At 27.6% G+C, this 24965-nt stretch overlaps 2 long non-coding RNA genes and 1 other non-coding gene across 3 annotated transcripts in view; all 3 read right to left on the reverse strand.

Moving 5' to 3' along the window:
* Positions 1–8469, reverse strand: LOC147800940 (uncharacterized). The gene is made up of 4 exons (XR_015430883.1): positions 8423–8469; positions 3749–3908; positions 587–638; positions 1–153 (listed from the first exon to the last, which is right to left on the reverse strand). It is a non-coding gene; the product is annotated as an uncharacterized LOC147800940 (long non-coding RNA).
* Positions 8470–16439: 7970 nt separating this feature from the next.
* Positions 16440–16511, reverse strand: TRNAH-GUG (transfer RNA histidin (anticodon GUG)). The gene has a single exon. It is a non-coding gene; the product is annotated as a tRNA-His (tRNA).
* Positions 16512–22693: 6182 nt separating this feature from the next.
* Positions 22694–24965, reverse strand: part of LOC147800941 (uncharacterized) — a 33435-nt gene continuing 31163 nt past the window's right edge. Inside the window, exon 2 of the long non-coding RNA XR_015430838.1 lies at positions 22694–23070. This is a non-coding gene — a long non-coding RNA (uncharacterized LOC147800941). The remainder of the gene's footprint in view (positions 23071–24965) is intronic.

Here is a 24965-nt window from a genome sequence, read left to right on the forward strand (position 1 = left end):
TATTGTATAAAAAGTATATATTTTCTATAGTATTTAAAACAATTTTATACAAACAGTGTAGTTATAGACATTTATAAATGTTTTATAAATTATACATTACAAAATTCCTCGCATTATTTCTTCAATGGAACATCATTTCTGAAAATCAATTCGCTGAAAAGAAGAAGAAAAACGTTTTAAATTAGTATTCAGAGAGTTACATGTTATTACTTAAATGAAATTTCTTTCAAATTTATCATATAATGAATAATCAAATTATAGTTTGAACATCACTGTAAAATTATATTATTCTATTTACTTTATTCATAGTTGAAAATCTTTCATTGAAAGTATAAGTTGAAACAGGTGAAATAGAGAGCAACATGCTTTAATAGTGAAACTGCAAATAATGAATTAAAACACATCTTTAGTGCGAAATACACCTCTATTTGGCAAATGTAAATAGAAAAATGCCTGAAATTCTTAAGTATCATATTTTATGGGTTTTTAAACCTAAGCATATAATTCAACTGCTTATAATTCATAAATAAAAACTGCTGATAATTGATTAGGTGCTTTCCAAAGATAAACTAATCAAATTGTTTACCTTTTCATCTTCCACTGTGTAGTATATATATTCAGGAGCATTGGATGTTGATCTAAAAAAAATTAAATATAAGAGATATAGTGCATATTTTGTTTAAATCTATTTTTAAGTGTGAGGAGTTTTTGAAAATATTACAGATGTTTGCAAATATTTTTTTTCCTAATTACCAGCAATGTAGCATATAATACTATTTTAGTGATTTAAAGAATTCACAATTTACATTCCTGTGGAGTCTCCTGTTTTTTAAGAAAGACTCCCATATTTTACTTCTGTCTCCCGTTTACCCGTGTATTCTTAAAATTCTCCATATTCTTAAAAGAAATCTTTTAAAAAAAATAAATTTTTAGCTATAAATATCCATTAATAGAAAAACTACTTTGCTTATTCCTCAACAGATGTGCTATTGCCATTCCGGGACGGCTATGTCGTTTATTCAGACAATCATTTTTTCTCCAATAACATGCTTCAATTTTTTCCTATAGGAATCTGGCAATGACTTCGTTTGTTTGCATTGTATATTTACCAAAAGTCAAAACATAAATGTATTTCTTTTTTCAGAATTATTTATTGTGGGTGTGAGTTTGGCCTCTAGAAAATGAGCTGTATATTTATTATTTCCAATTTTTTTAATTTCTTTTTTTGACTTCATGATTATGCATGATGTATCAAAACTGTACACGTATCCCAAAGAATTTTGCTAGTAAAATCTTCATTATTTATTTCTCCAATGTTGGCAGGTATGGCATTATAATATTGTATTCAATAATAAACATAACTAATATGGCAAGGTTTAAAGAAATTTGTGAAAGCTGTTAAGGATGAGTTGTCACTGAGGTTATTTTATTTCTTGGTTTTTGATAAAGCCGAACATGGCAAAAATATTGAAAGCTCAAATCAGAAGATACACAACTAATCCAAAATATCGTAAACAGGCTTTTAATACAAAACTCATTTTGTATGATTGCTCAAAAAAAATTTTTTTTTATTCATTAGAACAAAATTCCCTTTAAGCTAATTGCTTTCATTCTCTGAGGCCTGTTATTCAAAAAGGTTGTCTTTTGTCGTCGTGAAAAGAAAAAAAAATTTTCTTTAATGTTTTCTCAATTTTTTCTTTTTTTGCAGAATTTTTAATAGCAAATTTATACTTTTTTTAGGTATCACAAAAGGTAGCTTGAAATATCAGTAGTACTCTTATCTTGGAAATTTTTAATTTCTGTCAATATTTATAATGCTTCAAAAATAGATTCTTACTTTTTACAAAATTTTCAATTAAAGAGCAAAAAGTTGTGATCAGCAATATTTTACTTAAAATTTTATATAAAATATATGTTTTCTTAAAAATTACTTGTTTTTACTTTTGTTTGATAAGGTATAAGTTATATGAGTTTCAATTCACAATTTTCTTTTGAGAAATGTTAGAAAAGATTTTCGAAAGTATTTTTTTTTTTTAAAAAAATTATCCTGCTGTTATTGTTTTTGTTCATTAGCATGTCTTAACAGAAATATATCACTTTAGCCTGGATTTATATGAAAATTTTCAAACACTGAATTTCACTTTAGCCACATTTATTTGAGGTTTTTATTAAGTGACCTTTGAAAATGAAGTTTCTATAAAGTTCAAAAAGCAGTTTTTTAATATTAAGATTTTTGCTAGATCGAATCATGTTATGGAATATAAGTTTTTTCTCTAAAAATTTTCACCAACATGTACTGAAGGAAATTAATGTCTGACAAACAAAGGTTGTAATAACTAAATTAAAAGTGCAACAAAAATTAACTGAATGTGACAGTGTTAATTTAATATTATATATATATTTTGAAGTTATATTGTCACTAATTAATACATAGTTCGCATATTTTTAAGAGACCTTTTCTTGTATATTATATATATGATGGGTTTTAACTGTTACAAATCTCATCATGTTTTATCTTAAAAATGAAGCAAAATATTCCTTGGGCATGCTTCGTTGTGATCAACTCTCTGCTAGAGGAAGAGTCTATCATATATCCAATTATAAGAAAGATATGAAAATGGGTCAGCTAGCGAGGTTGATTTTCGGTCACTAGTATTGAATTTTATAATTTTCTCACTAGTGTTGTTGCCACTTAATTGTAAGTCTACTCTGGAAAGGAGTGCTCCTCGAAGATAGATTCTTTCCTGCCCATTTACTTTTTTCTGGGGTCATAGCATACATGAAATCTGGGTAAATATGCTGAAGGTCTTAACAAGTTTAAATGAATTCTGTGGTGTCTTATTTAAATTAGCCAAACCTGAGTCAATAAATTGCAGTTATTTCTTTTAAATGTTTTTATTCATTGATGTAACTAAATTATACATTTGCATAAATATTTAACATTGATGCATCCATTAATATTGACTTTTCAGGGCAGAATTTTATAGGATTTTCTTTTAATTAAATAAAGCATATCGCATTATTTTCAAATTTTATGGCTTGCTAAATGATACTCAAAATGCAATGCAAAGACCTATTTTAATTAAATTTGAATTTAAAATCATATGAATTAAATGTTTAAAAGGCATAACAACCAATTTTTTTAATATTTTTAAAAACTTGTTTTTTCTTTATAAAATAAATACAAAAACATCTTTCTTAAATGCTTTTAGGATCAAAATCTTTATTTACCGAGTGGATATGAATTCTATTGGACAGAACTTAAATCTTGTTAAAATAACTGCAGTGTTCTACCTATTTTTGTATGCTGCCAAAATGCTAAATTATAGCATCAGTTTTCTAATCAATTAGTTATATTCATTAATATGAATTGAAACAAGCTATCTAAAAACTGTCTGGTCAAAATTGATTCATTTGAACTTTCTAATCTACTAAACACCATGAGGCTATATTTAAATTAAGCAATTTTAAATTTTATTTCAAAAACTCAAATGCATATATCAGCTTAAAGAGGACATTTAAATTTTCTAAAAATGAATTTTTTTTTAAATTATTAGTTTTATGTTTAAAAAAAGCAACAAAAGTTTTTTTTTTTCAATTATCGGATTTGAAGTGAAACTTTATTTATACATTTATGCATATTTATATAAATATTTTAAAGTTCTATTTAAGTATAATGCTATGTATAGTTAAACAGAAAATTTGTTATTTTACTGTTAAAGCTTGAATTGAAAAGTAAAAAACTTACTCATTAAATGGTTCACTACACAATGATTTGCATACTTTCTTACAGACCCACTTTTTTATGCAGTATTTCTTGCACACTTTTTTACATAATCCTGCTTCAGAAACCACAGCATAAACAACAAGTATCGTCAAGAGAAAAAGAGCTTTCTTCATCATGATGTCTAAAAAATTTTAAATAGTAATAATTTTAGTCTAAGTTTGATAAAAAAAAAGCCAAGTTTGCTTTGATACCTTTAAAAATATAAAATCATTTATGCAAATCGTTTGTATAAAGAATTTTTATGATTTATCATGCACACGAGTCGTTCGAAACTTGTCGTATTGTTAATCCTTCGTAAAAATGAAATCCATTAAAATTTGATCACTTCTTCCTCCTCTGTAATTTTGATGTTTATTCTTTCTTTTTTTTTTCTTTTTTGATTAAAAAAAAAGCCTTCTCATCATAATCAGATTAATATGATTCTGATTACTAATAGTATAATAACAAAACATTTTTGTCTTTCAAGATTTATTAAAGTGTGTTTCAATACTAAAGCATTTCACCGGGACTAGCTTTGTCAAAGATACTGCATTAATTTGCATAAAAAAAAATTTTTTTAAATTGTCCACATATTCATTTAAGGAAAATGTTAGTGTGGATTAATAATGATCTAGTTTCTAGAAATTGAGGTAATCTTAAAACGTGTTTGCTAAATTTTAAAGGATGTTTTGTGATGTATACTTGTATGTCGTCGATATCAGGCCTTCGAATGTTGGATACGACAATTATTTACCTATATGGTAATATTTCGAGTACTATAACAATTACAATCGAATACTCTAAAAAATACTCAACCAATAGACAATTAAAATTGATGAACTTAATTCTCGTTAATAAATTCAATGTTTTAAATATAAGTTGTTTTTGAATACATAAAGAATTGTTTAAAATTGAATAGAAAATAATTTTGAACAAAATAGATGTTCCTTAGTGAAATTCAAACTTAAAGGGAATATCGAAATGTAGTTTTCTTAAAGGTTACCTGGAGTCACATTCTGCTTCCCGTATTCCCCATGTAAGCCTATGGAAAATTATATGAATGCAAATTCCCTACATATTAAGTCTGTAAATAATAGTTGGGATTTTTTATTTCATTTTATTTACTGAAATTTTTTATGGAGAACTAGGGTACAAAATTCGTATTTTTAATGTTTTAATTTACATTAATTATTGACACAATAAGAGTTAATATAATTCTTCTTAGGTTAGCATGGAAGGAGGGCGAAATAGAATTTGGCTCTGGAGATAAGTCAAAGGTTTAAATTTTGGACTAAAGATAAAAATAAATGCTTGAAATATCAAAAAATCGGAAACCTAGTGGAAATTATACAACTTCTTGTTATTATCACTGAATGGCAAGGGTAATAACTTTATTCATTTATAGTTTTGGACTATAATTTCTTTATACTCTAAAAAATTTTTATATTTTATGGGAAAGTTGTGGAGAGCCGAAGTTTTTGTCTACCTTTAGAACTGAAATTTCATGTCTCGGCCTAAATGCTTCACTAAAATAAACCAGATTTTCACGATCTAAAAAAATCCTCATAATTAAGCTGGAGTTTAAATCAGAGATATTTCTTTTCTAAATTTACATAATCAAAATATGTATATTAATAGAAATTGAGATGCAATTTAATTGAAGTTTGAAGTAAAATTTGAATGGGAGGGGGAACAATGTTCTTAAAAATATTGAGTGTTATGCTATAAAATGCAGAAATATTAGATAAATTTCTGATACGAAAATAACCAGATGTCAAAAAAAACTTTTAAATAGAAAAAAATGCCCTAAAATGTATAAAAAAAAAATCATAATTAAAAATATATATATATTCTAAAATTGTTCTAAATGCAAATGTCAGAAAAATCTGGACTATAAAAATTCCTTATTAATTTTAAATTAGTAGGAGGAACGATATTAACTTCCTAAACTGAACCTATAACCTTTTTAACGTATAAACATTTTTATATTACCTATACAAAAAATTTAAAGATGTTGATTAATCTGTATGATATATTTATATATAACGTATATAAACCTTAACTGAAGGCAAAAGATATCTTCTCTCACCTCTTCGGATTTATATTTAACCGTTTGCGGTTGTCTGTCAACTATTGGAGATCGAAATAGGCTACAGGTGGCGTAGAGCAGAACTCTGCCTATGGCAACACTTCGCATGCTTTCACCATTAGCGTGTGGAAAGTCGTAAAAGGAAGTGCGTTAGTTTCTGCCTTGATTTTCAAATAGATTAAAAACTTTTAAGTTAGGAAACTATATGGAACGGAAAACTACATTGAACATGGTTCTAAAAGAAAACTTCGTGGAAATTTAAAAAAATATATTTAATAATTAAATACAGAAAATATTAAGAAAGGGGAAAATAACGTAGTATATCCCTATAAAACTGAGAAGAGGGAGATAATCAAGACATGGAACCAAGCATATTCGAGCGTTGCGATTACCAATCGGCTTTATCAACACAAAAAAATCAAACATCTTATAGTAGTGAACAAGACAATTCACTTAGTAAATAATTTTTAGAAATATATAAAATTAAAATAATACTTAATAAATTTAGTTTAAGTGTAATTTGCGATTACAGCGCTCGAATACATTATTTGGGGAGAAGACCGGTTCAATGCCTTGACCCTTCCCTCTTCTCAGTTTTATAGGAATGTACTATGATATTTTTCGTATTTACTTGTCAAAAATATTTTTTTTTAATTTTTACGACGTTTTCTTATAGATCTATGTTCATTGTAGTTCTCAGTTCCATATAGTTTCCTAACTTAAAAGTGTTTAATCTATTAGAAAATCAAGGCAGAAACTAACGTACTTTCTTCTATGTCTCTCCACACGCTAATGTTGGAAGCATGCGAATTGTTGTCATATCTAGAGAGTTCTGCTCTACGCCACCTGTAGCCCATTTCGATCTAGAAAAGCGTTTATCCTTCTTTAAAGAAAATTTTTTTCTCATATTGCGTATTCCATTCGTCCAATAAAAAATATTCTGCTTGACAACTATGTATAATTTTAAAACGACTGCAAAAGGTTGATCTGAAATACATTTGCTTTGAAATACACTATTTAAGTCAGATTCTTGTCTTTTTTTTAATATAATGCTGCATATTTTCGAAATGTTGGGTAAACGAGTTGAAAAGAATAATTAAGGGGATTAGGGACACAAAATATAGATTTTAAAATATAATCTTTCCTTAATACTTAGAAAAAACAAACAATGTATTTAAATATATTTTATGTGGTGAGATAAAATATGTTCTTATCGCAATGCTTGATAAGACATTTTTTTTTTTCTTCAGTGCATTGAACTTTAAGTTAAGATTCAAACTTTTAAAATTCATTTCTATAAAAACATTTTTTTTACAACTTAAAAATAATATAGTTCAAAGCCTATTGAAGACAGTTGCATGAAACTATAAATGTGCATATATAAATGTCTTAGTTTGTCTTAAATCTATAAAAAAATGTTTAGTTCTTATAGGTCTTTAAAAAATGATTAAAAAGGAAAATAACTTGAAGATTTTTTTAAAACCATAATACGAAAATGCTGATGACAAAGTATGGATATTTTTATTAAAAATGAACTGGAATTTTAATATTGAGTTAAAATATTTTTAATCATATTAGAAACCTCATTTTTTTTTAAGAAAATTTTGAATTTATGTACTTTTATGAATTTTATCTACTTTTTTGATAATTTATGTACTTTTTGAATGATACGCGAGTTAAAAAAATTCAAAGCCGCTGAGGAATTTTGAAATGAATTCACCACTGATTTTGTAAACCTGTGCAAGTTTGTTATAATATACATCAGGGTTAGTAGTATTTCTTATATTCCTGATTTAAAAAAAAAAGATTTGGTCCTGATTTTTTTAGTTTTTTGTCCTGATATTCCTGATGAGTTTATGACATTTTCTAAGAATATAAATGCAGATTCTTAAAAAAATTGATTTCAAGAATTGGAAGATTTGGATTTTTGAGACATCTTTTTATTTTTATTATTAATCCTTATAAAAATTCGAACATTCCAATTTAGGAACCGTCTACTAATTATGTATAGTGCACAAAAAGTTAAAAGAAATACCCTAAATAATTTTTTATCCTAATGACCGGATTTTCACGATTTTATCCAAAGATAACAATTATTTATAATTCCTTAATATTCTATTTAATGGTAGTCGAAAAAAATTTGAGTTGTAAGGTAAACAAATTTTTACGCCTTTTTAAATAATGTAGTTTTATATGGCAAAATACAAAATTTGGACGAAATCGGTCGAGTAATTCCCGTGATTGAATTTTAAAAAAGTCAGATAATTAAAATATGATTTCTCAGGAACTATTCGACCGACTTCGCACAAATTTTATATTTTGCCATAAAAAATTTACCTTCTATAAAATAGGGTAAAAATTTGTATACCTTACAACTCAAGATTTTTTCGAATTGTTTCGGGAATACCAGTGCCTGTAATATTTTAATAAAAACAAGTGGGTTGCATTATGGGCCCGCATGCAATGGAAAAGATTACTTTTAACAAATATGGAAGGAAACAATTAATGTAATAAAGTTTTACTAGAAAAGAAGCTAAGTTTGTTAAAAATAAAAGAAGATAACTCACCTTTTTAAGTTTGAAATAAAGGTCTGAGGAGATTTCAAATAGGGTGAATATGCTTTCATGCAGGGCTTCTTGGTCTAGGGGTTTATATTGTACTACAAATTATCTTGTTTGATAAAGAAAAGAATAGAATTCTTCAGTATCTATGATGTAAATTGGAAAAACCAATTTCAATTTATCGAGTGGGGAAATTCTCCACAAACACTTATCGATTATCTTATCCCGGATTTTGAGGTTATCATTTTGTTTCACATTTTTATCATTATTCATACTTTTGTGTAACAATACTTGATTTGCATATTTATGCTCAGAAAAAAATTATTATTTATTTATTTTTAATATTCAATTCTATAAAATATATATATATATATAAGGAAATTAATGCGAATACTTTAAAAGTGTATTTATTAGAACAAGATTGAATTGTAACTTTACAAAAATAGTTTATGAATTAAATCAGCTAATTGGTTGACTTTTAGGACCTTTTATTTTTCCTAAAAATGTCATTTTTCAAAAAGTTAATCTACATACACTTGATGGGTTTCATGTTTAATTTGATTTTATATATGAGGATTTTATGTTTAATTTGATTTATTATATTAAAACAAGACAGGAGGAAAGAAAGGAGGGGGGAAAAAAATAGGTGAAAATTGAGACGTATTATATCATCTTTGAAAATTTGATTGAAATTTGAAATGCTGCTAGCGATGGTTTAAAAATCAGTTTCACATCATTGTAATTTGAAATAAACATTTTTAAACGTAATTAATAATTCCATCAAACTACTTTCGTAAAAAAAAGCCATACACGTTAGAATAAAGCTTTTTTTTAAAAATCTATTTATTTATATATGTATGAGTGGAAATGGCAGATAAATTGAAACTGTTAAAACCAGTTGGAAACAGTTACATACATAGGAGAGTTAAGACAAGATAATATTTAGAACTTGCACTATGAAACCTCGATTCTTGGGACATTAATTTTTCCTAAATATGTTATTTTTCAAAAAAGTGTTTAAGCTTAAAAAAGATAATCGACATACACTTGATGACTTTTAATCTTCAATATTTTCATTTTTTTTAATCTGAAAATGAAAATCCCAACTCGTTTAATATATTTATTTCAGTAAATGCCTTTGATACTGTAACTTTACAAAACCAGTTTATAAATTAATTCACCAAATTTACACTTTGAAATATATAATTTCCAGACAAATATTTTCTAAGCGAGTCATTCCTTTATAAGGGTGTTATACGCATACCCTCCAACTATTACGAAGTTTCTTTTGTTTTAAAAAATGGATTTGCTATCGGCAGTAAAGTAATTTAATATAATATTGATAAATTATAATTAAAATAATTTTAACTGCCACTAAATATAAATAAGTTATACAGACATATAAAGGGTCCTGTTCGCTAGTTCTGATAAAAAAAAATTTAAAAATTTCGTTTATTAAAGTTTCTGCTTTAGTTTACTACCCTCTAGAAAAAATAGTTCTCAAAAAACCTCTATTATTGGACGGTATGTATACGCTTTGAATTTGTGACGAATGAAAATTTCAGACGAATATAGACTTCTTTGAAATCAATTTAATAAATTTGAATTGCTCTAAAGGCAGATCAGAAATGAATTATAAAAATTGTCACCACAAAATCTCTTTCTTTTTTTGACAAATATTTTATAAATTTTTTTATTAAAATGGTTTTACTAAGCTCTACATATTAATCGAGATGACAGTTAAATCAGAATTTACTATCTAATTATGAAGAAGAATTGATTGTTCGTAGCAAACAATGCCTAAAGAAACATATTGATGAAGTTAACCAAGCGTTTAACAAATTGTTTGTCCTATTATCCATTTTTCTTTTTACAATGATGAAGACAAATATTTCTAAAAGCAAATTATTTAAGTGACGTGTTCAATTGGATAATTCATCAAAAAAAAACTTCTAATTAAAAGCTCTTATGATTTCTTACTAAATCGTAGGAGCTCCAGATTAAAAAACAATAAAATGATTAATTTTGAAAATGACACTGAGAGTGTGGCTGCAGGCAAGCCCCACATGACACCTCCAAATATGATGAATTCAATAATGCAAGTGACATATAAATATGTATTAAAATTTTTTTCACCAAGGAAAGTTAAATATCTCATGTATTGGGTATTCATCGTTTTAATTTTTGCCAAGGTTCATTTTCTTAGTCTCGCATATTCAAATGTGTTGGCAGAAAAGAAAGTGTGAGAAAAATAACAAATTTTAAAGAAATTAACACTGTTATCAACCATGTAACGGTTTCAGAATTCTATAGAAGTGTATAAGGCAGATGTAGAGATAATCTTTAATACTGCATTTTATTCTGCACTCAATTCAAGGTTATTAAATAAAATGATCACCGATTATATTTATGATCTTTATGTATTGAGAAAAGATTAAATGAAATGATAATTTAGTTATAAAATATTAGGAAATATACTATGCATTCTTTTGCATGACATATTCAAAGACCTATTATTTCGAATGAAATCGGGAGAACAGTTTTTGAGTAATAAAAATTTAAAAAAGTGCATATTTAAATTTCATTTCTCAAGAACTTATTGACTGATTTAGTTTTGCAAATAAATAATTGAAATAAAGGATCAAGCGAAACAAAGTGAATGAACTGCAAATAAATGTACGAAAATAGGCATCTGTAGTTTTGGTTTTATAATCAAGAGCCTTCCTCAATGTCGAAACACAAAATGACAGAAAAAATTAACGAGACAAATATGCTGCAGTAAGAAAAAAAGTAGTTTGGCCAATAGGGGAAGAGGAATAAGCTTAAACAAATTGAAAAAATTAAACTCGCAACCCAAAAAACTTTCTAATTTAAATTTTTACAATTTAATTGTCGTACTTTTTTTCTGATAATCAGTCTCCAAATTGCTAAGATATGGTTTAAAGCTGTTTTCTCTCTAGTAAACAGACTAAATTTCCCCTTACTTAAAGGCCCCATAACTGATAACAATAGCTTGGGTATTTATCATATTCTTTGTCAGCATGGTCTTGCATAGATTGAACTATCTAAACGTATAGTGCAGCTTTGAGGAGAACTCCTACAGACTAAAAGTCTGGGGCTGTCTGCTGCTATGGTAACAAGCGAGAGCACATTTCTAATGGGAGTGAAATGGAGGAAAGAAGGTGTTGATTGGTTTAATCACGACGACCTACGCTAAGATTAAGACAAAACTATTCACCCCACACCTCTATTCGAAATGATCTTTCCTCGTAACCATAATACCCGCCACGACGGGTGTCTAGTGGAGTTCTCTTGAAAGCTGCACTATTTCCTTAAACTTTGACTTGAAACACATAAAAAAATATGATCAAACTCAGAATATTAAACAACATTCCATTGAGCTACATTGTTCGAATTCTTATCTTACATTTGAGTTTTCTTCTATGGTAACAAGCGAGAGCACATTTCTAATGGGCTTTCGCTTGTTAAAATGGAGGAAAGAAGGTGTCGATTGGTTTACTCACGACAACCTAAGCCAGGAGTCGGCAACCTGTTTGTCCTTAAGGGCGCAATACTAAATTTGAAAATCACCGAGGGCGCATATTTTACAGATAATCATGCACAATCCTAAACTCAACTGACTACTTGCTGTATATCGCCGTTTGACAAGAGTTAAGTAAATCGCTCTGGCTATCATACATTTACATTAGTCCAGCGAGGGCGCATTAAAAATCGATCGGGGGCGCCATGGCGCCCGCGAGCGCCGCGTTGCCTACCCCTGACCTAAGCTAAGATTAAGACAAAACTTTTCCCCTCACACCCCTGCTCAAAGTGACCTTTCCTCGTAACCATAATACCCGCCACGACGGGTGTCTGGTGGAGTTCTCTTGAAAGCTGCACTATTCCCATAAACTTTGACTTAAAACACATAAAAAAATATGATCAAACTCAGAATATTAAACAATATTCCATTGAGCTACATTGTTCGAATTTTTATCTTACATTTGAGTTTTCTTCTGAAATCATTCAACACTACTCTTTTTCTATCGACTTTGACACCGGGGAATTATTCCGCATTAGAAAAATTTTAATAATTCAATTAATGATTTTTTCTTGGATTTTTTAAAAGTTAATGATTTTTCCAGCATTTTTCAGTTAAGGATTTTTTATTTCCTAATGTTTGGAGAACTATTCTAATTGAATTCCTACTTTTTCCAAATTAGGGTTCGCAACCCACTCCCTCTCACATGCTTCTTATCTCTCTTTTATTATTTGGTTCAAGCTTGCTCCTTCTCCTTTATTGGTTAAACCACCTTCTTACCTTATTGCAATGTAATTGTCTCATTACTATCTCCCGTCTTTTTTTTTTTTTTTTTTTTTTTTTTTTTTTGACACAGAAGAAGGTTCGTGTTTATAGAACAGAACCATTTTGTGTGCCTTTTTTACGCCTTTATTCGTGCTTTATTCACGTTGTCTTGCTTTACAGTTTTCTTGGGCATTGTATTGGAAGCATGTGTTGCAGAGGCTACTTCTTTAATCGTATTCGTCCGTATCCGTTTTCGTTAATCCGTATTCGCTAAAAATCCGTATTCGCTAAAAATCCGTATTCGTTAAAAAAATGTGCAATTTCTCCGAGAGAGAAAGTTTTTCCTTTTTTGATTTCTCAATTTAAAATATCCTCTGGACAGTTTAACCAGCATATTTTGTTCTTGGATTACTAACTCGCATATTTATGATCTACTCATTGAACTATTCAGATTTCACAGTTGATGAGTGAAAATCCAACGAGTTGATGAAATGTTATTCAGAGTATATTTTTTTTATTTTTTTTTTTTTTATATAATGCGTATTACTTCTTCAACATTAAATTTAAGAACTCAATCAGTTTGCTATTAAGGGTATTCATTTTCTGTGCATTTGATTGAAGTGATCTCATCACTAGCATTAGTATAAAAATTTGTATATTAATTGTATGCTTGATATTTTCACATAATACACCATATCTGTTCTAAAATTTAAACCGTATGAAAAATACCGAGAAGACCTAATTGGTTGTTTAAGGAATAATGTAGCAATTAGTAATATAATAATAATAATAAAATATTTTTTTAAAATTATATGAAGTAAACATTCAACGGAATATATTGCTTTAAATATTTATTTATTACAACGTATTCCAAGGAGAATTATCCAATTAAATTTTGCAACAGGACCCTGTAAGTTTTGCTCTCATTCTGCTTTAAACTGCCGTGTTAATTTTTTGCGTAGAGCATTAAGAATTTTGTGTTTGTACGTTATTATATATTTTTTGTGTATATTATGTACGCTACCCTTGAAATCAAGTAATGTTTTCAGTAAAAAAAATATCTCTTAATTTTATTTTGAAAAATTGTTTGTTATTTTAATTTCTATTAAGAACTATATATTACAAAAGGACTTTAAACGTAAATCTTAATTTTGATTTAAAGAAAAAAATTAATTTTCGTTATGTACGCACAGGATTATATTTCGAGACTAAATGACAGTGACATGATATGATAGTTCTTTATCATATGTATGTACTTTTCTTTTATTATTTAAAAAATTGCCCAATTAGAAACTTAACTAATAACTCTTTTCAGTTAACTAGGCGATAACATTTTCACATGATTTATTGTTTTTAAAATAACTCCCTAGATGGCAGCACTAAATTTCATTCCTCGAAGATATTAAAAACAAATGGTAGAAATAATAAACAATAAATTAAAGGAAAAATATGTAATCTACCAATTCTTTTATAATAAATTAAATTTTGTTGAAAGTCAGTATTTTATCATATTTTATGAAAAATCCCATTTCGATAAAATTGTATATTTAGTTCAGGACTGCATGAAAAGGAATGAGAATAAGTATTGTATTCAATGTTTACTTCTTCTCTTAATTCCAGGTGGTCCTGAATCACACTCCTTATGAATTCCATACTTGTATATCTTAAAGGATTTAAACATTAAATTTACTACTATGTAATATAGACTATTATATATTATTTATTTCATGTCACTTTTAGAACAAAAAGGTGTCAATCATAAATTTTTATTATATTTTTGTCAATTGACGGAAAAGTATTACTAATAAAAAAAGTTTATTAATATTTCATTTGCATCGTATAAATTACAAATATTATTATCAGACCAACAAATTTCATCTTCTGCCTTTATTTCTTGAAAGCAGGTGCAATACGTTAGGAATATTTTGTTTATTTCACAACAGATGACGCCACCATATTCAAAATTTTTTTTATTTGATACATAATGTGAAATAAACCTTTCTTCATTATTTAAAGTATTGCCATCTATAAATCAATTAATTTACTTTTAGTCTGATTTTAAATTATCAAATAGTAAAACAAACAGACCGGATATTTATATAAAAATTTATATCAGATGATTTATTTTAAATTTGAAAACTAGTTAAACATAAACTATGTAGATTGAAGTTTTATTTTAATTTAAATTGCATTTTTTTTTCACGGTCACAAACTTTTGAGCTTTAAGTAATGTGACTTTGAAACCGTAGAAAATTCTCTGTATATTGGTACATTTTATGGTTTTTTCTTACAAAAACTTTGAAATTTTTTAAATTTAACTCTAGTAGTTATATCTCATACGGATGCAGTAAAGAAATTATGACATTCAAAACATGTCTGATTACTTTTTTTTTCTTCCTGTTATCCAAAATAAATATTCTAAGTCTGTATACAACGAACAAATTAATTATTACTAAATGTAATAAGGAGAGAAAATTATGAGTTTAAGAATATTTTTAGTTAATTACGGTCTTGTGAATGGGTCTGAAAGCAGCAAAAATGTCACCAAAAAGAAAAGAAAAGTTGTCATTAAAAAAGAGAGTTGAAAAATCTCTTAATTTAAGAGAAACAAATAATAAATTATTAAATTTACTAAAAAAGTTACCGTAAATTAGTAAATAGTAACCGCAAAATTGAAATTTTTGAGATAGTGAATAAAATAGAACTAATCATGACACATGCATTTCTAGGATATAATGTACAATAAATTTCCTTAAAATTTTATTTGGTAATAATTAAAATTTATTAGTTTTGTTTTTTTAAGAAAATTTTTAAAATATTTATTTAGTCTTAAACACTCTATAAAGTATTATGGAGTGTATATATAGTACCTATACTATATCTATATTATAAAGTATCTATAATATCTAGATATCTAGATGGTATTAAACACTTATAGTATTATTTAAAATTAATTTCTGTTGAGTGAAAAGATCAAAATAAATAAATAAAATCAGAAAAATAATTTTTTCCAATAAATAAAAAACTTTAAATAGGAACAGCAAAAAACACTTTTTTGATAGAAGTGTTAAAATAATTTAATTTACAGAAATAATAAATAAAAACTTTTGTTAAATATATTTTTTCCCCTTCTTATCTTAAGCGTTTTTGCTTAAACAAAACTAAATGCATCACAGTTAATCCTTAACAAAGTTAACTTCCATATACGATCAATTTTTCAAATGAAGAAAAACTGTAGACTCTACTTTTATAACTTTATGAAAATTAAATTACGTATTATTATTAATTAATTATAATATTGAGTACATAATTAATTATAAAATTAATTAAACAGGAGTTACAATACTTGATATTAATTATACTATACTCAGTTATATAATTAATAATAATTATACGATTAATAATAATCATACAAGGAATAATAATTAAACAGTAAGAATGATAAAATAATGAGATAATGTAACTAATTCGCGGCATTGGACACAATAAGTAAAAGAGCCATGTCGTTTTGACATTGGTGAGTTAAAGGTTAACTTTCGAATACAATAATTTTCATTTATCTTTTACATAGAATAATTTTTGAAAAAAATCATTTTTTCTTTTTCATATATCACATGTAAAGCGTGATTTAGCGTTGAACAATGTTCAGTAATTAATTCTAGTCAGCAAATAAAAATGTAAGAACCATTGCCATACGAAGGAAATAAAAAGTAATCCTGCCGTGACCAGGATTCGAACCTGGGTTATTGCGGCCACAACGCAATGTACTAACCACTATACGATCACGGCGACGAGCATCGGGCGCTTATACAAATTGTTGTTCAGTGCGCATGTCCATAACACATTTTTAAATTGTGTTTTTATTTTTGAATCGAACTTATATCATTGATTTGTTCAGTTAATTGACTCTTAACTTATTGGTATACCTTTCCTTCTAATGAAAAAATTTATTATTTTCTAAATCTTCTTTCTGATTTCTTTAAAATAAAACAAGCTGAAATATTTTTATGATTATTAAATTTGGTATGTCTTTAAGAAATTTTCTTTTATATAAGTTATTTTCTAAAATAACGAAATTAATTACTTTATGAAGTATGCAATAGTAAATATGTATAAAAATAGATATATATGTAAAAAAATGTTTTATTTTTTTTCTTCAGTTTAAGAACAGCATAATCTATTTATTTATGCTTCTATTTAATTGGAATTCGTTAGTTTCTTTCCTTATTTAAAATTAAAGAGTAAAATTATAAAATTAAAATTTTGATAAAATTTCTTTCAACTTTTCTTCCCAAATATGTTATAATTAAATTAAATCGGTTCTCAGGGGGCAACGATCGCAAGTATTCTATCCAATAGACGCCTTATTAGGAAGATAAAATTTTAAATGCACATAAATTACTATTATTGCAGCTATTACTTTTATTGAATCCATTACTATTCTTTTTATTGTAAAATAAATATTTTTTGTTTCATGCAAAATAATTTATGATGAATTAAATATGGTTTTAAAATAAATTTAAGAATAATGATATAACGGAAATTAGAATATCACTTAAAAAATTTAAATGGTCTTTGCTTGAAAGGAAAGAAATCAGAACACTTGATTCGAAATTTATCAAAATTCTTTATATTAATTTTTATCTTAATGACAAAATTTCACAATTTTATAAAATACTTTTTTTTCAAAAAATTAAAATTTTCTTAGATTTCAAATTTTTAAAAATTTTAAATTTTAAGTTTTGTATTTTTTAAATTTGGGTAATATTTTTCAAAAAAAAAATTTTTTTTTCTTTGATAAATGTGAAATTTTGCTTCTTCTTTTCATCAAAATTAATCTAAATCACTTTAAATTAAATCTTTAAATTCTTTGCTATTTTTTAACTACTTCAACTAAGCTAAATAATCAATTTAAAAAAAACTCTTTTTAAATAGCCTTCTTATTCTTTTCATTATTTTTTTGTTAAAAATGAACCCAATAATGTAAATTTATGCTTATTAAAGGTTGAGTTTTTATTTAATATGGAATAGTTATGGAATAAGATAAAATTGTATTAGTGTTTGCAAATTCTTCTAATATATTTAAGAATAAATTTAAAAACAAATCAATTAAGCTCTCGAATTTTAATCAAAAACATGTTTTTTCAATATTAAAGTTCCAAAACTTGCCCATTTTATAATGATAATTAATTTTTAAATTTAAGACTTGTCGCCATCTTCAATTTTGAAGATTAGGATCTTCATTCTACAGTAACTTTTGCTTACAAACAGTAGAGACAGATGGCGCTAGATGTATTTTTCGTTATATCTAATCTGTTCTCTCTTTTTTTTCCCCCTCTTCAAGTCTGTCTATCTTTATTATCGGTTTTTTACTCAATTTTTTTAAAAGCTTAAAGTTTCCTGTTCATGTTTAATATTGTTCTATTTGAAGTTAAGGAGTCATTTGTAAATTAAATATATGAATTCTTTTATAAGTTAATATTGATACCCTTACTAATTAAATAATTCAAATCTGAAGACTAATAAAACCTAATAAATATTTTTTCTGATTTTTTTCTGTTTTATTTTGAATTTGTTCTGTTATTTCAAAAATTCTGTAAATGCAAGTTATCAAATTAAAAAAAAAAAAATTTCGAAAATTTATTTATTTTTCCAAAATTTATTTATTTTTCTCATAAATAGGTAATTATAAATAGATTATCTTCCTTATAAATAGGTATTTTTTTTATCAATAGTTAAAACTTACTAAAATAGAGTAAACTTTCAATTTAAAGAATATATATTATTTTAATTGTCATTGTACAGATTGACATTGTTATTGTTTATACAGTTTATAAGCGTTTACCGTACATAAGGAATATATTCTTCTTAGCATTAAATGTCCAAATCTACTCGTACTAAATTACGCGATGAACAACTTCGTAATTTGCTTTTTCTTTCCTATCACCATGATAGGAATGCTAACTACTCAATTTTTCAGCAGACGGTGTTGATATCGTCTCATCAAGTAAAGCATAGCCGCTTTATTATATCTAAACACCATTTTGATAATTATAGCTCACGTTGTTCGAGTCTTAAAAGGAATGAGTCCCGTAAGTGATTTCGTGTTAAAACTATTGTTTTTATGATTTCCATAAAATTTAATGTGCAAGTCTGTATATCAGCGTTTTTGTTATTATTTTTACTTAGTTTTCAAATGTGACTACATTTATTTCGGAGCTATTTTGACAACTTTGTGCAATTCTTTTTACTGGATAGGCAATGTGTAAAATGTTTCATAATTTCACCCTTTGCCTGTTTCTAATTTGGCATTCTATAGAATACCTAGACAATGAGAGAAATGTTTAGTCCTTTCATATTTTGCCGGCCTATAGCATTTTTTAGTCAATAGTTTTCTATAAAATGCCTAGATATTCTACGGAATGCCAGATTTCAAACTTTAACGGTATAAAATATTCCATAAGAGACGGGTTAATATAATTAAATATAATTCTGTTTAGTTTTCCCTTAAATACACAAATAAACTTAATTACAATTGTAAGAATAGAGGGGCACTAGAAGATTCCTTTATTTCTGATTCCCCATTAATACCCCTGTACAATAAACTATAATGAAAGATTAACATACAGTTCATAAAACTGGAAGAGAGCAACTGAGCCAAAAAGTGAATGCGCAAGTCTTTATATCAGAGATTTTGTTATTATTTTTACATGGTTTTCAAATTCGACTACATTTGTTTCGGAGCTATTTTGACAACTTTAAAAATCCCCTTTATACTGCGTAGGCAATGTGTGAAATGTTTAATCCTTGCATGCTTTACCAGTTTGAAATTTGGCATTCTATGGAAAAATTTGGTAATGCATGAAATGTTTAATAATTATAGAATGCCAGATTTCAATAGAATGCCACTTTGAATAGACTGTAAAATACCAGATTTCAAACTTTGCCAGTAAAAAATATTGAATAAGAGCAGGGTTAATTTTTTCAGAATGCAAAATGTAATTCAGTTCAGTTCTTCCAAATAAACTCAAACACAATTCTATGAACAAGAAGGGGGTTCTAGAAGACTCCTATATTTCCAATTCCCCATAAATACCCCTAAACAATAAACTATAATAAATGATTTACACTTAGCTCATAAAATTGAGAAAAATCTACTAAGCCTAAAACCTAATGCGCAAGTATTTTAGAGATTTTGTTATTATTTTTAAATGGTTTTCTAATTCAACTACATTTGTTTTGGAGCTATTTTGACAACTTTGAAGAACCCTTTTTTACTGAGTAGGCAATGTGTAAAACGTTTAATCATTGCACATTTTGCCGGTTTTTAATTTGACATTCTATAGAATATCTATGTAATGCGTAAATGTTTAGTCATTTCACATCTTGCCGGTCAGCCAGTCTACAGTATTCTATAAAATGCTAAGATATTCTACAAAGTACCAGATTTTAAACTTTGCCAGTAAAAAATATTCAATTAAAAGGGTGAATTTTTTTTTTCAATGTAAAATATAATTCAGTTCAATTTTTCCTTTAAATACACAAGAGAACTCAATCACAATTCTATGAACAGGGGAGAGGGAACTCCTTCATTTCCGATTCCCCATTAATACTCCTACGCAATAAACTATAATGAAGGATTAACATATAGCTCATAAAACTGAAAGAGAGCAACTAAGCCCTCTTATAGTACACAGTGGCACGCGCCCATCTCACTTTTAAACACAAAGCCCCTCACCATTTGCTTACAAGCACTACTGTTGAGCACTTTTGGCCTAAAGAAGTAAACCGAACAGGGTTAAAGGACCATATGAAAAAAAAAATCTACCTCCAATGAATATTCTAATCCGGGACTTTGCAAGAAGAGGAGCGGGATATGGGGCGTTAGAGTGCAAAATCCAAACTTCCGGAAGATGGGCAAAAGATGAATTTTGCCCCTGGAAAAGAGAGATTATCCCCCCTTGTCCGTGGGAAGCAATAAATACCGGATTTCAAAAGCTATGTATTATCGTACAGACGATATATACCTATCTTTTGTGAGTTTTATCTTGCATTTTTGAAATAGTGCTTGGCAAAAAATTTAAAGATAAATTTCAGTATAGATGTACAATACACAAAAAGAAAAAAAAAAGAAAAGGAAAAAAAAAAAAAAAAAACTGACTGACTTGAATAATTTTTGGTCTACGGATTGGATCATCACGTCTAAAGACTCGATATTAATGGTGGACTCTACTAACTAAGTAGCCAGTTTTTCATCGAACCTAATGAGCCAAGTCGTGGTGGCTCTGGGAATAGAGCGATCGCTTCCTAGTTAGGTGACTCGTGTTCGAATCCCAGCGATGGCTGATCGATACAAATTCCGCACTCGGCTCTCATTATTTTCTAGCAACTGGTTATTTTGAGGTGTAGTTCGAGAGGATGACCTCAAATATGTTAATTAATTAGAGCAGACGATGTTTCAAGTTTCGAAATCAGATACAAAAACGCACTTTCTCAGAGTAAACATACCCCCCTTTTTTAAACGGATTCAGTTTTCTGAGCCCCAAAATAAAAGGGATAGCCGCAATCCGGGAAATATGGTCCCAATAGTTTGGGCTGGAGAGCGATCCAAAGTATGGATCCTTTAACTGTTGATTTTACTTTTTGCTTATTTCACCATTCTCGAGATTAAGCAAACTGAAAAATTTTTGCATAAAATTATAAAATTCGTTTATCCAATGGTTGCTCCACGTAAAAAAACATGTTTTAATAAATATTTATTTATTTTTATTATTTTATTTAATAATAGTCAAAGAAGTTCTGAATCGTAAGGTATACAATTATTTCCATCTTTTTAAAGAATATAATTTTACATGGCAAAATAAAAAAAATAAAATTTTGAATTTGTTGAGTAATGAATCAAATTTTAAAAAAGTCGTATTTCTAAAATTTTAATTTTGACTTTATTTATGTCCTTCGAAATTCGCACAGCATTTTCATCATCAGCAGCAAAACCATTATTGTTTCAAAATATATTACATCAGAAGATTTTGTATTTGTAAGAACGGGTAGTAAATAAATGTTGATAATATTAATGGTAATATTCATAATATTAGCAAAATTTATGTTTATTTAATTATTATTAAAGGCATAATAAGTTGTGTTCCGATGGACTAAAATACATAATTTAAAGATATTTTGCCATTTATCATAAAACTATACTTATAACAAAACGAAACTATTGATTACGAACTTTCAAAGTATCTACCTGGAAACAATACTAAGGAACAATCTAATGTAAGCAAGTCACATTTTGCAGAAATGTTGTTTATCACCATGATACCCTAAGTCCTTCAAATGAATATTTAGAATACTGCTATTAGCAATAAAATGAGCAATAAATGTTTCTTTAAATGTAAAAATCATCTTTTTCATTTAATAATAAAAAATACAACTTATTATTTTTTTATTTCTTTTCTCAACCCTGTTTTGCTGATTGAAATTTTTTATTAGAAAATAATGTTTTAAATTAATAGTAAAACAAATTGCTAGAAATCTGGAAAGTAATTTAATTTCTATGCTGATAGTTGTAATATTATTCTATGTTATTCTAAGTTTTATAGTATTTTTTGTATGATTTATATTATTTTTCTATGATTTATATTAGTGTATCATATGCTTCACACAGGCAAGTGGAGATTCTTGTACGAGAGGGCTTTTGAGATACAGAATGTTTTGATTTCAATGCTGCTAGCACTTTTGAGATAAGGAATGTTTTGACTTTTATATTGCTAGTACTTTTGAGATACAAACTGTTTTGACTTGTTTTATGCAATTAGAGCTAATGAGATGCAGTATATTTTGAATTGTTTTATGAAACTATGAATTCAATTCAATATTTTTTAATTTCATAACTATATTCCCAATTTGCTTATATGTTTACACAATTAAAATTTTAAAAGAAAGGTTTCTGAAAAGATTTCCGATAAAAATGAAAAGATATTTCAAATTTGTTTATTTACTATGAACAATTTTTCATATTTTTGTGTATTTTAACATGTATTTATAAACATTTTTGCACTATTCATTTATTACATTTATTACACAACAGCAAACCAGAAAAAATCCATGATTTTAGAGTTGACTTAACCGTTCCAAGTTGACTTAACCGTTTCAAAAACAAGTCTAGATTTATTTTAAACATTTTAAATATCATTCTTTATTGTATTTTACAAATATTGCTGAATGTTTTATCTTTCAGATTTTTCTTTCATCAACAGAAACTGTTTGCACCATGATTAATTTTCATTGGCACTTGTAACAATTAGAATGACTGGTCAATTCTGGTGAATCTTGATCTTCGATTTACCTGTAATTCAAACGAACAATTTATAATTAATAACAACAATAAAGAATACAATTAATTCAGAGATTAAGTTATCTTATTTTTCTAAGAAATAAGACTAGTTTTTTTCGCAGCTGAAAAATTGAAAATTTATTCGGTGAGCTGACATTTAAATTGGAGAAATTTTTTCTTGCACTAAAAATAAACCAAACAGAATTCAGTTTCTACAGAGAAAGAAAATCATTTTTAGATTATGAATTAAAGAAATTAAACTTGTTGAATTTTTTTACTTTTAATAGAAATAATAATATTTTAATTATTATTATTAATAAACGACATGATTTGAGAGTATACATCTTTGAGAACATTAACATAAAAGAAAACTCAGAAAAATGAAAAAGTTAAAGCACTTTTTTAGATGATGCGCATGTAGATGAATTAAGCTTTCGCAATTTTTAAATGACGATTGGAGCTTTCACAAGCGCAATACGCAGTCACAAGCACCATAACTTATTCAAATTTCATGAAAATTCATTTTAAAATCATATAGAACTAATAAATAAAATTACTAAAAATTGCTAACACTAAGAAGACGAATCTTTAATACATTTGTGACTACCACTGCAGATTACTTTTCAAATAAAACATACCAGTATAAAAATTCTATCTTAACAGACATCTAAATGTTAAATATATATCTTAGAAAATAAATTCGTATTAGTTTTAGCGTAACTACTAATATATTATTTTTCAACTAATTCTCAGAGTGGAGAGTCGATAAATTCAGCTTCAAAATTACTTCTGACCGGAATCGTAATTAAATTCCATAATAACAGAGCACAATACTTCCGATTGCGCTCTTCTGAAAGTTTCACGTCAAGTTAAAGCTAAAAGTTAAGTCATCTTTTGTTTCTTCGTTTATTTTATTTTAAAACCGTCGTTGAACAGCCAACCAATTTCGGGCTTACTACTCCATAGCCATGTAATTTTGAACCCAATCCAGAAGACAAGGGAACTTCTGGATCAAGGAGTGAGAGAAATTTGCCTTCTTGGAGGACTTTTAGATGGAACTAACTCGCATTTGCGTTACATGAAAAGGAAAGCAACGAAAACCTCCCACGGTTAGTATAACGGCAAGGGGACTCTATCTCATGATCCGTCTACCACTGAGGATATTTTGTGTCAGCACTGTACTCGGTACAAGCCAAGTGTGGAATTCGTATCGACAAGCTATCTCTGGGATTTGAACCCGGTACACCTCACTGGAAGGCGAACGCTCTATCCCCTGAGCCACCATGGCTCATATTCTATTATTTATTTATTATTTATTTCATAACCGTCGTTGAACAGCCGACCCAATTGTTGGGTTTACGACTACTAATTTTCCACTCCGTAGCCATGTAATTTTGAACCCAATCCAGAAGGCAAAAGAACTTCTGGATCAAGTATTGGGATAAATTTACCTTGGTGGAAAACTTTCAGAGGGAACTAACCCATATTTGCGTTACATGGAGAGGGAAACCACGAAAATCTCCCATGGTTAGTCTGACAGCAAGGAGACTCTTACCTATAATCTGTCTACCACTAAGAATAGTTTACGTCAGCACTGTGGTTGGTGCGAGTCGGGTGCTGAATTCGTATCGACCAGCCATCGCTGGGGTTCGAACCCGGTACACCTCATTGTAATGCGAACGCTCCATTCCCTGAACCACCACGGCTCATATTCGCTTATTTATTTTTTTATTTATTTCATAACCGTCGTTGAACAGCCGGCCCAATTATTTAGAATTTACGACTCCTAATGTTCAACTCCGTAGTATTGTAATTTTGAACCCAATTCAAAACACAAGGCATCTCCTGAGACATCACGGCTCTTCGTATTTTGAAATTAACTTAGTCTCATGGAAATTAAAAAGTGG

This window comes from Parasteatoda tepidariorum, chromosome 12, assembly GCF_982258835.1.
Source record: "Parasteatoda tepidariorum strain Cologne lab strain chromosome 12, Ptep-v5.0, whole genome shotgun sequence".
Lineage (NCBI taxonomy): Eukaryota > Metazoa > Arthropoda > Arachnida > Araneae > Theridiidae > Parasteatoda > Parasteatoda tepidariorum.